The sequence below is a fragment of the Peromyscus californicus genome, unplaced genomic scaffold (assembly GCF_007827085.1).
Source record: "Peromyscus californicus insignis strain IS unplaced genomic scaffold, ASM782708v3 Scaffold_5__1_contigs__length_169319896, whole genome shotgun sequence".
Lineage (NCBI taxonomy): Eukaryota > Metazoa > Chordata > Mammalia > Rodentia > Cricetidae > Peromyscus > Peromyscus californicus.
This window is the reverse complement of record NW_026294573.1, coordinates 118,613,464-118,628,982: the sequence shown is the minus strand read 5'-3', so window position 1 is coordinate 118,628,982 and position 15,519 is coordinate 118,613,464.

Below are 15,519 nucleotides of genomic sequence, written 5' to 3'. Positions count from 1 at the left end.
TCTCCCTAACACACAGGAAACAAAAGCAAACATAGGCAAATAAGCTGTGATCCAATTACACTATCTCAGAAGAACAAAAGGAACAACAGCTTTCAGAAACACCCTGAAAAACAGGTTGTGCAAGTGATATACCTGGCAAAGGGCAGATGCCCAGGATATGTAATAACCCTAATTAGTTTCAACAGCAAATAATAAATGAACACTCTTATTAAATATGCAAGTGACTGAAATAGATGTTTCATAGAGGAATTTATGTAAATGAACAATACATACATCAAAACAGCAACTCAGTAGCATGAACCACCAATCAAATGCAAATATGAACCATGTTGAGAAGCACCTAACCCAGGAGTAAGGTTTGCTATTGAAAACACAAAAGCTAACTATGCTTAGAAGGTGGGAAAAAGATAATCCTTCCTGATAAAGTATAAAATCAGTGTACTCTTTAGGATTGATTTTTCTTCAGAATTTAAAACAGAATACATTCTTCAAAAAATTGTCTCATGTATACACATCTGGAAGAAGTTGAATTAGTTTACCACAGGCACATACACCTCCAAAGTTCACTGCAGAAATGCCTACTCTTAGTAATCTAGATAGAAAAACAACTTCAACATTAAGTGATGAGTGGGTGAAAAAGAGAAATTTTTGCACAATGAAATATTATTTAACCATAAACAATAATGTGATCCTGCTATTTGTAGTAACAGGTTAGTCAAAGTTCTAAAAACATGTTCATATTAATTTAATATAAGTGTGTGTGTGTGTGTGTGTGTGTGTGTGTGTGTGCACAAAAGGTACAGTGCAGACTCAGAGGACAGAGGACAATGCACAGACTGTTCTCTGCTTCCTATATATTGGATTCTGGTGTAGGGCTCAGATCCCCAGGCTTAGTAAAAAGTGCCTATATCTGGTAAGCCATCTAGCCATCCTGACACTAGAGATCTGTAGTTCAAAGAAGCAAGGAAGGTCCAGATTGACAAGAGATACCTCAACTCACTGGAGAGGAAATGGTGAAAATTTGATCTCATACAAACTGATAGTCAAATGATGGCAGCAAATATGAATGAGAAAAGAAGAGAGCTAATGTGAGAAGAAAGCTTCCTTCCTACCTTGTACAGTGGGATGAATATAGAGAATGATAATTTATTACAAAAATGTAGTATCTAGTTCAAAATGTTTTTACATGTTTTCATTGTAAAGATGTGATAAATGCCTGAGGAGATAGCAATGTTGACAAGCATACAATGGAAACATCATTGAAATCATGCACAGAGCCTCATTCATATGTATAAATTCTGTAATTCTGTATCTGTTACAAAATGTTCAAAGAGGACAAAAAATTTTCAATATTCATATTGCTAGAGATTAAAAGTATAAATAAATTAGTTATAATAAACAAAAAGTATAAACTGTGCTATCCACAGCTCTTGAAGCTGAGTTTCAGTGTGTTGTGTGACATTTTGATTGTGTTCTGACAAATAAAGCTTGCTTGGAGTCAGAGGGCAGGGCCAGCCACTAGCTGGTGAAAATTAACCATAGAATGTTTGGAAGACTGTAGAGAGAGTAGACAAGAAGTAATTTGGTGTTGGTTTTAATGCAGTGGCTCTGCTCTGTGTTACTCATTAAGCGGTGCTGTTACTGTGTGAGAAAGACCATGAAGCACAACAAAACCCAGGATCAGAGCATTATGAGTAGAAGGGAGGGTCAGAAGAGAGTGTGACCAAGCCTGTGGAAGACATGTACACAATGAGAGGGCAGGGAGGTGAAGGAGAAGAGAAAGAAGAGGGGCCTGTTACCTGCTTCTTACGGATTCCCCTGCACATGTGCATATGGGCTAACAGAGATATGCCACACATGTGAAGCAGCCAGGAATTCCAACACTTGGGCCTTTTGGTCAGAGGAACTAAAGAGCTAGGAAGCAACTGTGGATGCTCCCCTACTTCTCTGATTTTTAGGTTTATACTTTGATGTCTGACTCTTGATTTTTATTGATAAGATTAACTAGAATAATGCTTCATCAGTGAATTTAGGTTGTGTTCATATGAACAAAGCTGCTTCAATATGGTGTGGTGTGCTGGTGAGTATATAATGATTTAATAGTGGAAGGTACCTTGGTGGATTGGAGCCATGGGATGCCACAAAGTCACATGATGCAATGGAACTCACAAGAAAGGTTTATTGGGAGGGGGTGTGCAGAGACAGACACTTGAGAGAGGGGAGAAAAGACACTTGCTTTTTATAAGGGGATGTAGTGTAAGCACATAGAGAGAGTGAGGCACTCAGTGTCTGTATAGGCATAGTGTCACAATTAGGCTGCTGCTGATGACTTGGTCCCTGAGAGCAGGTCAGTGTAAATGCCTGAATGCTAACATTTCTCTGTGCTATTGTATTCCCCAAAATATTGTGCATGCTAATAAATTTATCTGGGGTCAGAGACAGAGCAGCCACAATATTAAACATAAAGGACAGGCAGTGGTAGCACACGCCTTTAATCCTAGCATTCCAGAGGCAGAAATCCATGTGTTCAAGGATACAGACAGGCATGGTGACTCATCATGCCTTTAATCCCAGAAAGCAAACCTTTGATCCCAGGGAGTGGTGGTAGTAAGCAGAAAGGTATATTAGGCGTGAGAACCAGAAACTAAAAACATTTGGCTGGTTAAGCATTCAGGCTTTTAAGCAGCAATTCAGCTGAGACCCATTCTGGATGAGGACTCAGAGGCCTCCAGTCTGAAGAAGCAAGACCAGTTGAGGATCCAGCTAGGTGAGGTAGCTGTGGCTTGTTCTGGCTCTCTGATCTTCCAGTGTTCACCCCAATAACTGGCCTCAGGTTTGATTTTATTAATAAGGACTTTTAAGATTCCTGCTACATTTCTCCCTTTGGTTTATTACAAAACATGAGAAAATAAGAAGGGATGGTGAGGCATGGATAGGGGCCTGCTCTTTTAGATTGCTTCCTGTTGTCAGGGGGCCATAGACATTTTCGGGGTACTGTGGGTTCTTACCATCAGGGCATATTTGGTAGTCAGAGTAGCTAGTGGTTGGCAGTCCTGTAACAATAGCTGATTAATTGTTTGGTTAGCTATTTTTGACTTTGTTATTGAAGGAATGTAAAGAAGAAATTGATAAAGCAAGGTGTGATTAGTAGAGACTGAAAAATAAGGAAGGGTCAGGAAAGGAAGTATTTACTTCCATATAGAGTTCTCCATCCAGTATAGTCATAGTCAAGCATGGCTGCCAAAGTGAAGACTCATTCTTCTAAAACCAGGGACAAGGTAGTTGATCACAGTGTCCTCTGAGATTTAAGGGCACAGGTCATTTTTTTTTTTTTTTTTTGATTTTTCAAGACAGGTTTCTCTGTGTAAGCTTTGTGCCTGTCCTGGATCTCACTCTGCAGACCAGGCTGGCCTTGAACTCACAGGGATCTGCCTGGCTCTGCCTCCCAAGTGCTGGGATTAAAGGAGTGTGCCACCATAGCCTGACAGGCACAGGTCCTTTTTAGTGTGATATGTAGGAAGGAAAATTGCCTTGAGACTGGGGAGTAAAGGGCTTAAGATGAGGTAGGTGAACCCATTGAGGAAGGCTTTCAAGCTTAGAGACTGTGAGGTTAGGGACATTGGCCTGGAGAAGAGAGAAGGAGATTATCATTAGTTCTAAATGCTCAGACAGTAGCTAAGGCTTATTACTAACTAGATCTTAAACTTAAACTTAAATGAATTCGTAATTCTTATCTATGTTTAGGCATGTGGCTTGGTAACTTTTCTCAGTATGACATTCTCATCTTGCTTCCTCTACATCTGGCTGGCGACTCTCCCTCTGCCCTTTCTCCTCCCAGCATTTTAGTTTGGTTGCACAGCTTATACTTCTTGCCTGGCTACTGGTCAATCAGTGTTTTATTAAACCAATTCCAGTGACAAATCTTTACAGTATACTAAAGGATTAATCCACAGCAGGAGGGGTCTTCAGTTCCTGGTCATCAGGTTCTAGGGTGCAGTAGGACCTTTGCGTTAACAAAAGTTCTGTCATGCAGGGAATATAAAAAGATCTGCATGAAAATTATGAGGTGAGGGAGATTTGTGGAATTTTTAAGGTACTAACTACCTTTCATAGAAAAAGAAATTCTCACAGAAACTAAGTCGAGAAAAGGTGTTTTAAAGAATTTATATTACTCAGATTTATGCCAGCATTTAATTGGAACATACACCCAAGTTGAGACTACAGATGAAGTTGGGACAATACTGAATGACTGGCTTCATAGGTGTGTTTAACATTAGCCTGACCCTTCTCCTTTGCTACCACCATGGTTTGTTTCTGTAAAGAGGTTTTCTCTGTGCCCTGGGTGTCACTTTTCCTTTTCTGTAAAACTAGGAAGAAGGGAAATCTGTTGTGGAATATTATTTTAAGCTGTGTTACTTTTGTTTATTTTGCATTTGTTTAACTCTGTGAAGCTGTGTTATTGTGCCTGTCTAGAGCACCTGGTGGTCTAATAAAGAGCTGAGTGGCCAATAGTGAGGCAGGAGAAAGAATAGGTGGGGCTGGCAGGCAGAGAGAATAATTAGAAGGAGAAATCTGGGAGAAGTAGAAGTAGCCAGAAAAGGAGGGGGACTCCAGCAGCCAGCTACCAAGCTACACAGTAAGTCACAGAGTAAGGGTAATATTTATAGAAGAAAGAGAATGGGAAAAGCCCAGAGGCAAAAGGTATGAGGGGTATTTTAAATTAAGGAAAGCTGGCAAGAAACAAGCTGACTTTGTTATTGAACTTGACATTTACAAGTAAGAATAAGTTTCTGTGTGATTTATTTGGGAGTTGGATGGTACCCCCCCAAAAGAGCAAAAATAAAAAACAATATTTGGGCTTACCAATGTGGCCCTTGAACATCCATAGTGCTTGAGAAAGCTTTAAAAAAAAGAGAGAGAGAGGATATGGCTCTTTTAAGAATTTCTACCTGCTGGTAAGCCCTTGAGAAGATAGTAAGTTAAGTAGAAGCAAAAACCTAAGTAAAAATGCATCTCACAGTGCAAGCATTGGTATTCTAGAGTTCTAAGAAGGGTGAATGCAGTTCCTGGTTAGACAAACCTCCCAGTAGCTGTGAATTTAATGCTTTGTTTTCATGACCTAAGGAGTGTGTGGAGCTAGCTGAGAGCAAGTGTGGAGGATCCAGGTGTAGGTTAAGGGTTTGCTCATATGGTCAAAAAAGCTGAAGATATGTAGTAAAAGAGGTCCAGATCTAAAAACCTCTGAACAGTTTACAGTGTGTTTAACAATGTGCATAGGCTTAAGAAAAAAAAAGAGTATAGCCACAGAAAAAAATGAATAATTTAAAAATAACCAAGTTTTTAAAGAGAAAGTAAAAGTAATATAAAAGAAAAAGGCCACATAAGATGGGAAATACACAGAGAGTCTGGATCCTGTATGATTTTGTGTAGATTTTGAATTTTTCTTTTGATTGTGGAAAAGCAAAGGATAGCTGTAAAGAGACTTAGAATTGGAAGAGGGACTGTTGAAATAAATCAGCCTATATACTTTAGGAATGCTTCAACTTTTAAAAAGTCAAAAAATGTATTTCTCAAATGGAAATCAAAAATGCTTTGAAGTTTTGTTCCTACAGGAGATGAGAGGCTGTGAATTCCTTAAGTGTTAATATAGATCAGGTTTGATCAGGCAAGACCTCCTGGAATTTGACAGGTGATACCTATCAGCAAAAATTACTGCTGGTCTTCTCAATATTTGGCCATTATCTCAAATTTTTTCTCTGGGACCCAAAAGATACTTTATCCATAGACAGCAGGAAGCAGTTTGGAGAATACTATGCCCACATTCGAAGAGATGGGTTGGGTGGTCTTTGGTTAGTGGTTGGGTTATAGATGTTTGTTTTCATTTAGGAGAATATAGTACATTGATACAAATTTGGAGTTATTTTTGTTATACTGTGCATATGTTTCCACTCTTGTTTAAAAGACTTTTGTATATTGATAAAAATTTAAGGTTATTTTTGTTATAACATATTGTATGTATGTTTCTATTTTGTTTGAGATATTGTGTCTATGCAGTGCATTTGAAAATGTAGGGCGATGTTCTGGGTTTTGAAAGCTATTATTATAAACTATATAGGATAATTAGGAAGCATAGGTTAGTGGTTAGCCATTTATAACAATCAAAATTCTGGATATTTTAGGGGTGCTTTCCAGATCATATAGAGATACATTTTCAATCAATAGATGGTCTTCAACTTTTCAAAGACCTACAGAATATGGCATTTAAAATGTTTTGTTAACTTAAAGTTTTTCATGACAATGAGACACATCTGTTCCTGGAAGCACTAGTTTACTTCAGAGAAGATGATGGGCATTGAAGAAACTCTTCATGGAGTTTGCTTTCATTGTGGCAAGGTTAGCCACTGGGCAAAGAAACTTTTCTTACCTTTGATGTGCTGTGCAGACTGAACATGCAAGACATACTAGAAAAAGACTGTTGAACTTTGCCAAAAAAAATAGAGTCCTTCAAAATTCTTGCTTCACAGAAGAGTCTGGCACACATTTTCTAGGACACACAGGAAAGAGATTGCTGAACTTTGCCAATACAAGGCAATCTGAAAACTGTGCTAGATAGTCTGGGCCTGTAGGCTGAAGAAGGATGCCCCAATATTGCAGAGGGTCTTTGAGTGACTGTCCAGGCAGCCAAATGTCTCTGTTATTAGGTAATATTACATCCTTCTTGGTCTTTGATGGAGTTGAAGACTAGATAGTTATAGTTACAGTTTTTCTTAGTTATGATAGAAAGTAAATTAAGTGTAAAACTTTTAATTCACTAAAATAGGATAGATAATGCATTATTTTTCTCTGAATATGATGACTACAAATGGATAGAATATTGTGAAATTAATTCTTAATAACTGTTTTTGTTGTATATTGTTATACTATTTTACAGTTTAAACCTTTCTTTTTATTTAGACAAAAAGGGAGAAATGTTGGAGAATATTATTTTAAGGGAGAAGACTCCAGGGGCCAGCCACACAGGTACATAGCAAGTCACAGAGTAAAAAAAGCCCAGAGGCAAAAGGTATATGGGATAATTTAAGTTAAAGAAAGCTGGCAAGAAACAAGCCATGATAAGGCCAGACATTTATGAGTAAAAATAAGCCTCTGTGTGATTTATTTGGGAGCTGAATGACAGGCTCCCCAAAAGAGAAAAATTCCCCCCCCCCAATGATGAAATTCACTCTCAGACTCTGCTGGAAGATGGGCAGCTGCATCCACTGCAGGTCTGAATCTGTACCACTGAGGTCTGCATTCGTAGTTTGTGCTTTTTCTTTAAAGAAAAATGAAGCTCAGAGCTTAGCCATTAAAAGTTAAGTCTCAAAACCAAAACGGCAATAATTCTTTGTAGGTTTGTTGTGAAAAATCCCACTACATTTCTGACAGCTTTCTAGTCAAAGATAACATTTTTAAAGGTTGAATTGGCCCCCTGCGTTTTCCTTAACTAGACACCTGAGAACAAAACACCAACTGCTAAGCCATCTCTTAGTCTGTGTACATGAGACTTCATCCATTAACTCCCTGCCATGAGATTCTGCTAGCAGGAAGCCAGAACATATTAATTAAATGCTTCAGTTCATAATTTAAATGCTTAGATTCCTTTGCCTCCAAACAGAATGTCCAGGGCAAAATTTTTTAGGGTTTTGAAAAGTAAGAAAAGAAAGTTATTTTCTTAAAAAAAAAAAAAAACTATCGTAAAAATGTATGATCTATATAAATGTGGATATTAACAAAACAACATAAAATTAGAGCTAAAAATATAATAGGCATATGTTCTGTAACAAAAAATGTTTTGAGCAGATTCTTATAAAGCTAACTGAATTTGTTTAGGATCTTACCCACAAACTAGACAGCAGCTCAAAGTCTAAAGTTGGAAGAGCCTGACACAGGGCTCACTGAAAAAACACAGGCAATTTCTAGATCCCTGGGACCTACATAGTAGATTTTCTCTGAACTCTACATGTGTACTATGGTACCTGCACATGTGCATGTGCTCTTGCACATACAGACACACACACACACACACACACACACACACACACACACACACACACACAAATGCACACAAATTATAGATAATTAAATAAATGTTTAAAATGTAATTTAAAAAAATAGCTGGCTTTAGAAGTTAAAAAAATGGTATATCTCAGTAAGGTAGGAATTTTTATTACAGGACATTTCTCCACTCAGAAGTATGTCATCTACATGAAAAGTCATTATGTAATGGTCATTCTTTCATAAGGTCTATACCTTACGAATCAACCACTATGTAGTAGATGTGACTCTGAAGCCTTTGCCGAACTTTTCATGAAAACACAGGCTTTCTTTTTCTTCTAACAAAGTTAGTATTAAAAACTCTAGGAAATTTATTTCATATGTGTAGATGTCTATGTATATATAATTTGAAAACATTTATTAATGAGTTACATGCTTTTTTATGTGTGTAAAGAAAATTTTATTCTTAACAATGAACTGTATCCTCAGCTTTCTCCGGTGGAACTTTTAAAAATGTGTTCTGGTTCTAAAGAAGAAAAAACAAAATCAATGAAGAAAATAAGACATGCTCCTCAAGAGCAGAGGCTGACAGCATGGTGTTCTTTCCTGAGCACTTCCTGACACAGCTAGATAAATAAGAACAGGGAACGGATGCTGCACAAAGAACTGTATCAACTGAAAAATATTTACTGTTCCTATTAAAAATGAATTAACCCAAACAGACAGCCTTTTAATTGAAATCTTTATCACATTACCTTCTTATTTAAATGCAAATGTACAATCCTTTTTACAAACTAATAGAAATCAGAAAATGAAAGGTGAAGTGCACTTACTAATGACTCCATCATCCTGAGCAGTCCAGGTCTGATGTCATGTGAAATGCTGAAAGCCTTAGATAGACTTTCCCAAAGTTCACTGCATTTTGCCAGTTGCTTTAGCAATGTATAGAACTTTTTTTCAAATATTAGGTTTTATTTTTTAGGCTAAGTGATATGTGATTTTTTTTTTTTTTTACTGTATTGGAAGAATAGGAATTTGTTTCTTGAAGCTGTTTTCTGAATTGCTATAATGTAACATATTTTAAGATCTTTTTCTAAACAAAGAATAAGAGATGTTTATGTTACAAACACAGAATTATTTAAGCTTTGGCAGAACAATACATATATTACATACTGAGACCAGACATAGACTGAGAGGCAGCAATTTGTGAATCACTTCATAGTTCCTGGAATCTAAGGAATTAATGAATGAATCTGTTGCCTCGAATTCATCAATTTAAAATTAAATTCTGAAGGAGGGCTGGCACCTGCATTTGTAAAATCATCATCAGATTTCTTTGAATTTTATGGCCATGAATTTCTCATTTAGTTACCATAACATTCTTTTGAAACTTCCTAGATTTTAAGAGTTATGAGATCTGAATCATCAAAGCATATTCTTACCTCAAGTATTGTAGGGAAAGTTACAGAGTACTGGCTTCTGAATTACAGGTTACATTGTGATTTGGTACAATGTGCAATGATCAGTCAGGTTCATATTTATTTATGGCAGCTTCCTGAATCATACACCTCTTGCCCATTCTTTCACCATTTGGCCTGCATGTACAAGAGTGCATTCTCTTAGTGAGGAAGGGAGAGATTCAGAATAAGACAGCTTATGCTCTTAGAAATGAAAATCTTAGAGAAACACTGAATAGCACTAACCTCAGACATCTACAAGACCCTCAGAACTCAATATATTTCAAAATGGCCTATCATTTATTAAGAAATTGGGTACTGACAGGCTAATATCATTACCAAACCCAAATTATTAGAAGATCCAATTATACACACTATTTAGAAAATAATTATAGTAGAAATCAACTTCTGGTTGTCCATCTTTGGGAGCTTTCTTAGAATCCACAGTAAGCTTCTCTTTGTCATCTTTGTAGGAGCCCTTAAGTTCTATAACTTGCAGTCAAGGAATAGATAGTTATGTGTTCCAGGAATCTGGAGCTGGGAGCTACACACAATCAGCAGATCCTGTGAAGGACTCTTTGCCTCAGAAACTACACTGCAATACCCAGGCTCTCTATGCCACAGTTGTTGGTGTACACCACCTGGAGCCATCCCAGCTATGCTGGAGGAATATGTACAGATGTTCTGATATCCAGGCCTTGCAAGCAGTAGCTTTCCTATCCTGGATATCTGGTGTGATTTAAGCAGTATTGAGGCATAAACCTTCATCTATGTAGCTGTCAATTTTCCTGAATTTAGTAACCTGCTCTTAGGTAATTTGGTGACCTCCCAATATTGTCTCCCATGAATTTCCATTCTGGCTAAATCTGGGAGTTATTTCTTGTCCACATGTAATGCACCAAACAAAGAAATGAAAGTTTTGCTTAGCTTGACTGCAGTACACCACACTTTACTTAAGAAGATAAAATATTTGAGAGCTGGTGAAATAATTCAAACCATTTTGTCTTGCAGAGTGCTCTAGCTTTTGTTCCCAGTAGTCATACAGATCATTCCAGGAGATCTAACACCCTCTTCAGACTTCACTGGTGACAGGTACTCATTATACATATACACATGTAGAGAAAACTTTTTTACATGTAAAAAAGTAAATAAATCATTTTTTATTAATTAAATGAAAGCATTTGATTCTAGGAAAAATATAGAAATATTTACCACATGAAAATCTCAAAGTTGATGTGAGATTTATGTACTTGTATAGCTAGCACAGCTTATTTTATAAATAATTGTTTATATTTTAGTACAACAATATTAGGCAATCATAACTAATAGGAGATTCTTACTCTTGATACAGTCTTCAGGGGCCAGTATAAAGGTATGTTTCCATAACACTTCGGGAAGACTACAATCTTCTGTGTCTGTGATGGAAGATGCAAAATATTTTCTGGCTTGAATCACTGTCTCTGGGGGTCAGAACAGCTGCTCAATTTGCAAAGAGATGACTTTGCTGTGTCTGCTAACTAGTGTTGAGTATGTGTCCTTCAGCACTTAGCAAAGGTCAAATGTAAAAAGAGGTCACATGAGTGAAAGATGATATAAAAACAAATTTGTGTTTGTGTCTGGACCTATGTGTGTACATATATGTGTGCAGATGGGAGTGCATGTATGTGGGCTGATATATCTGTACATGTACTGGGTTGCCCGTGTGTAGATATTTGCATGTGCTGATGGGCTTGCTGGTCGTCTGTGCTGTGCATTTTATTCTGTCCCTAATCTATTTTATTCATTTCAAACTGTTTTCTAGTGCAGTAACTGTCTCATAAAGGAAATACAAATGGGTTTTTATTAGATATTGTGGAAGTTTTGATGCAGTTTAAATGCATTTCCAGTCACATGCTAGAAATGACCTCAGTGTAGCAGCATTGAGGTGGTGAAACATTTAAAAGATGGGTTTTAGTAGAATGTAGGTAGTTCATTGGATTTGGTGCACTATGAAGTATTAACATAGGCCTCATAAAAGCTGGTGAGTTCCAATAAGAAAGGATTGCAGTAAAAGAGAAAATCTAGTCCTTGAACCTTCCTCTATGTCACCTTCTTTCCAGTGTGAGCATACACTATGACACCTTTGGCCAGGGAGTAACACAGTGATAGGCTCTTACCAGAGTTCAACTGATGCTGATGTTATTCTTTTGAATCTTCAAACACTAAATATACTAAATATACTAAATAAACTTCTTTTAAATTAAATTCTAGGCTCTGGTATTTTGTTTAATTATCACATATCAATTAATATAGATATACTTATCTTAAATGTTGTAAATCTTTCTTGTTTTGTTCACATTTAGCTGTCCTACCTGTTGAATATATTAAATATCTATTTTCTGAACATGTTTTCAAATACATACAAAAGAGAGCATGTAATGTACTAATTCCCCAGTGTTTTCTGTCCAGCTGTAGCAAAGCTAATTGCCTGCTTTGATTCTTTACTCACAACTCTCTTCCAAACTCATTGTAGTGGAGGAGGTTTCCTTCCTTCCATATATACATTTTCAAACCTTCCATAATGCTTTCTCTGAAGATGCCAGGATACTTCTATGCCAGAGCATGCTGCTCAAAATATGTATCATATCAGCATTTGCACAAAGACTGAAGTATTTCCTTAGTGTTGATTCATACTAGGCCAAACTTGCCATCACCTAACTCCACAAATCTATCTCTCCTTCCTCCCCAAATCTCCTTTCCTTTTTTTTTTGTTTTTTTGTTTGATATAAATAAAGGTCCAAATATACTAATAGCTCTGGTCTGCTGTCATGATCCATTGATGTATTTTACATTCCTTTTGCTGTGGCCAATCCTTCAGTTTTCAGCTCCCTACCATTGGGTGGAAAATGTTCATTTATCTAGCAGAATTTTGTTAATTGTGTCTTCCTGACATTAAATATTCTGCAGCTCCATTGTTACGGAGCTATAAGGATTCCTCGGAGAAGTTGAAGGAATTTTGGGTATTTTCCTGTATTCTCGTCCAGGGATATTAGAATATCAAATATGTTTCCTTAAAAAGGTGTTTGTGAATGGTTCATGTTTTCATCTGTTTTTTCAGTCACTTTTATAAATTGAGGATTTTCTTGCATCTGAATTTATTGATGATTTTCCCTTTTGTCTTTTCTAGGTGAAGCAAATATAAACTTTTTTGCTGGAATTCCCAGAGTAACTATTTATGTGAATTATCAAATTCCATTTTGTTTCCATAACTATGTCTTTAAAAGATGTGTTCAAAAGAGTTGTCAAGTTATGCTTTTCTTACCTTGGAAAGACATAAAATTGTCTTTCCAAATTAATATGCTTTATTCACTCTTTGTTGTTAGCACATCTTTCTGGGTCTCTGAATAGAAATACTTCATCTAACAGGCTGTTATTACCAGGGCTTTTCCTCCTGCTCACATCCTCCTGGTTGCCCTTGTTCCCTTGTTAGATGTGCTTATTTTTTTTCTTCCAAACATTTGAGAGGACTCATAACAGTTCTCCTCTAGCTGCCTCACCCTCAGATAGTCTAAGCGAGACGTTGGATAGCTAATACCTAATCCATCTGAAGTCTAAGGATGTTCTGAAATGTCAGAAAAAGCTTTTCCAGATCAATCTGTACACTGGTGAGGAAAAATTCAGGAACATTTGTGTCTTTGTGTTGGTGGGCAACTATTGAGTCACCTGATCTCTGTAAAGTTTGGCATTCTCAATGTATCTTCTCCCTAGTGACCCCTCCCCTCCGACCCAGAGAAGGAGGCTCTGCTCTAGCATCAACCAAGAACAAGCTATCATTTTGCTTTGGTGAATAAGAATTACAAAGGAACCCTAAAGGAACCTCTGAGATAGAGTTAGTGAGCAGTATGTTTATGCAGATATTTCATACAGAAAACTTTAAATTTATTTATGCCCTTGATTTATAAACCACACCTGTATCTATTTATTAAGGATTTATAAAGTTGTGTATTAATGTAACATGTCAGTACATGGCCCACCCCTGTATTTTCCATGAAATAATCTCTGTTAGGTTTTCCATTGTCTTCTTGCATTTCATTTTTAAAGAAAAAAATATATAAAAAACCCAAACATTTGGAAAATGGACAGAGATTAGTAACTCAGTTATCATGATTTTAATGCTGGTTCTGAATTCTGTAAGAGGGAACATTCCTCATTTGTCACAAAGTAGCAATATTAGGATTTGTCCAAGTAATCTACACACGTAGAAACATCCCAGAAAGCGTCTGGGTTCAGGAGCTCAGATCAGTCTTCTTGTTATATGCAAGTTTCTTTTATAAGTGTCCCTGACAGGGAGAGCGATGTGCCTGACTATGGGAAGGAGTCTGGATCCTTATATTGCTAAGTCCTCGGGTGATGGAAAGCGGCACATGGAAGATGATACTTACAAAGAAGTAAGCTGAAGCTGATTTTTTTTTTCTTCCTGGAAATCTGGTATATGCTGAATAAGCCTTTAATTTGATCTTCTTTAAATGCACGCCTCAGCTGTTCAGTAGAGAAGGAGCTGACAAAGGGGAAACCCGTCTCCAACCTCCAGCACTCGTCTCTAAGAGGCTCTTTTCTAGTAAATGGCAGTCTATTAAGGTTCTTCCAAGACTTAATCAAAGCACTGCCCAGAAATATCTGCCACTGTGTGAACAGCTCTCTCCTTTCGCTGTAAGAGCCAGCATCTCTAATTTATAGCTCTCCTGGTCCTGCTAAGCCTTCCCTGGGCCCAGCGTGGGGCTTCTCACTCCCTGTGGTTCTCAGGGGCAACAGGAAGTTGAGGGGGAGGCTGTAGAGCCAGGCAGCAGGCACCGATGCTGTCAAGACAGCATTACTCTCTTCTCTGTTAAAGAGAGCTAAATCCAATTGACACATACCGAAGTAAACAGGCAGTGACATATTTGTAGACAAATTGTCATACTGTAAATCATCCACAAAACAAATGGTTTTTGATTTGCGCTCAAAGATTGGGGAAGAAATCTGCCAGCACTAACAGCTGCTCCCCTTTCAAAGGAAACAAGCAGTTAATGAAAAAATTAATTTAAAAATAATGTTCTACTGCTGCAAAAATTCCTTAGGGGAAATATTTAACACTGCTCAAAACTAAAAGAAAATATACTTGTTTCAAGTCCTATAGAAATTTCTTAGTTTCCCTAGGGTCTAAGCTGAGTTTTGAAATCATGTGAAAGTTTTGTAGTGTTGAAACAATATTTTAAAAAAGTAATAATGAAACAGTATAAAAATATATCTAAATATTTTTCTTATGATTCTTTTCTCATTCCTCAAAATTTAATACTGTCCCTAAAATAATATTGAGTTTCACTTTTCATGTCATCTTGGTGGCAAATCCTTTTTGATGATTAAGGTACATTCTTGTATCCCTGGCAACTTCATAGGGTCATCTGGAAATTACTATGAAAACTGCTGTCCATCAACATCCTTAAGACCCAGTTATCCCAACAGTGACTGACTGTGCTTTATGCAAAGGTTATATCATCATTTATGTCCCCATTCTTTCTTTCTTAAACCAACCTCAACTGATGTGCGCAGGCTACTATAACAAAGCACCAGATGTGGGTCAGCTAAAATAACAGATAGCAATTTTTCACCCTTCTTAACTGGTAAGAATGAGGTCACAGGGCCACTGTGGCCAGGCTGTATTGAGAATCTATTTCTTGGAGAGTACTTGGTTGATCCTCTCTGTACCTTCAAACGGGTCAGAGGAATAGAAGGCAAGAAGGAAGATGCGAGATTGGAGCTGTGATGTGTCTTCTTCCTCTGCTGAGGACAGTGATACCATTGTGAAGTGGCTCTACCTTCAAGATCTCATTGAAGCCTAAGGAGACACTGAATCCTCATCCTCTACCACTGTCGGAAGATAGTTATGGCAGTTTAAAAGAAAATGGCCTCCAAAAGGAGTGGCACTATTAGGAGGTGTTGCTTTGTGGAGTAGGTATGGTCTTATTGGAGTAAGTGTGTCACTGTGGAGGTGGGCTTTGAGGTCTCATTT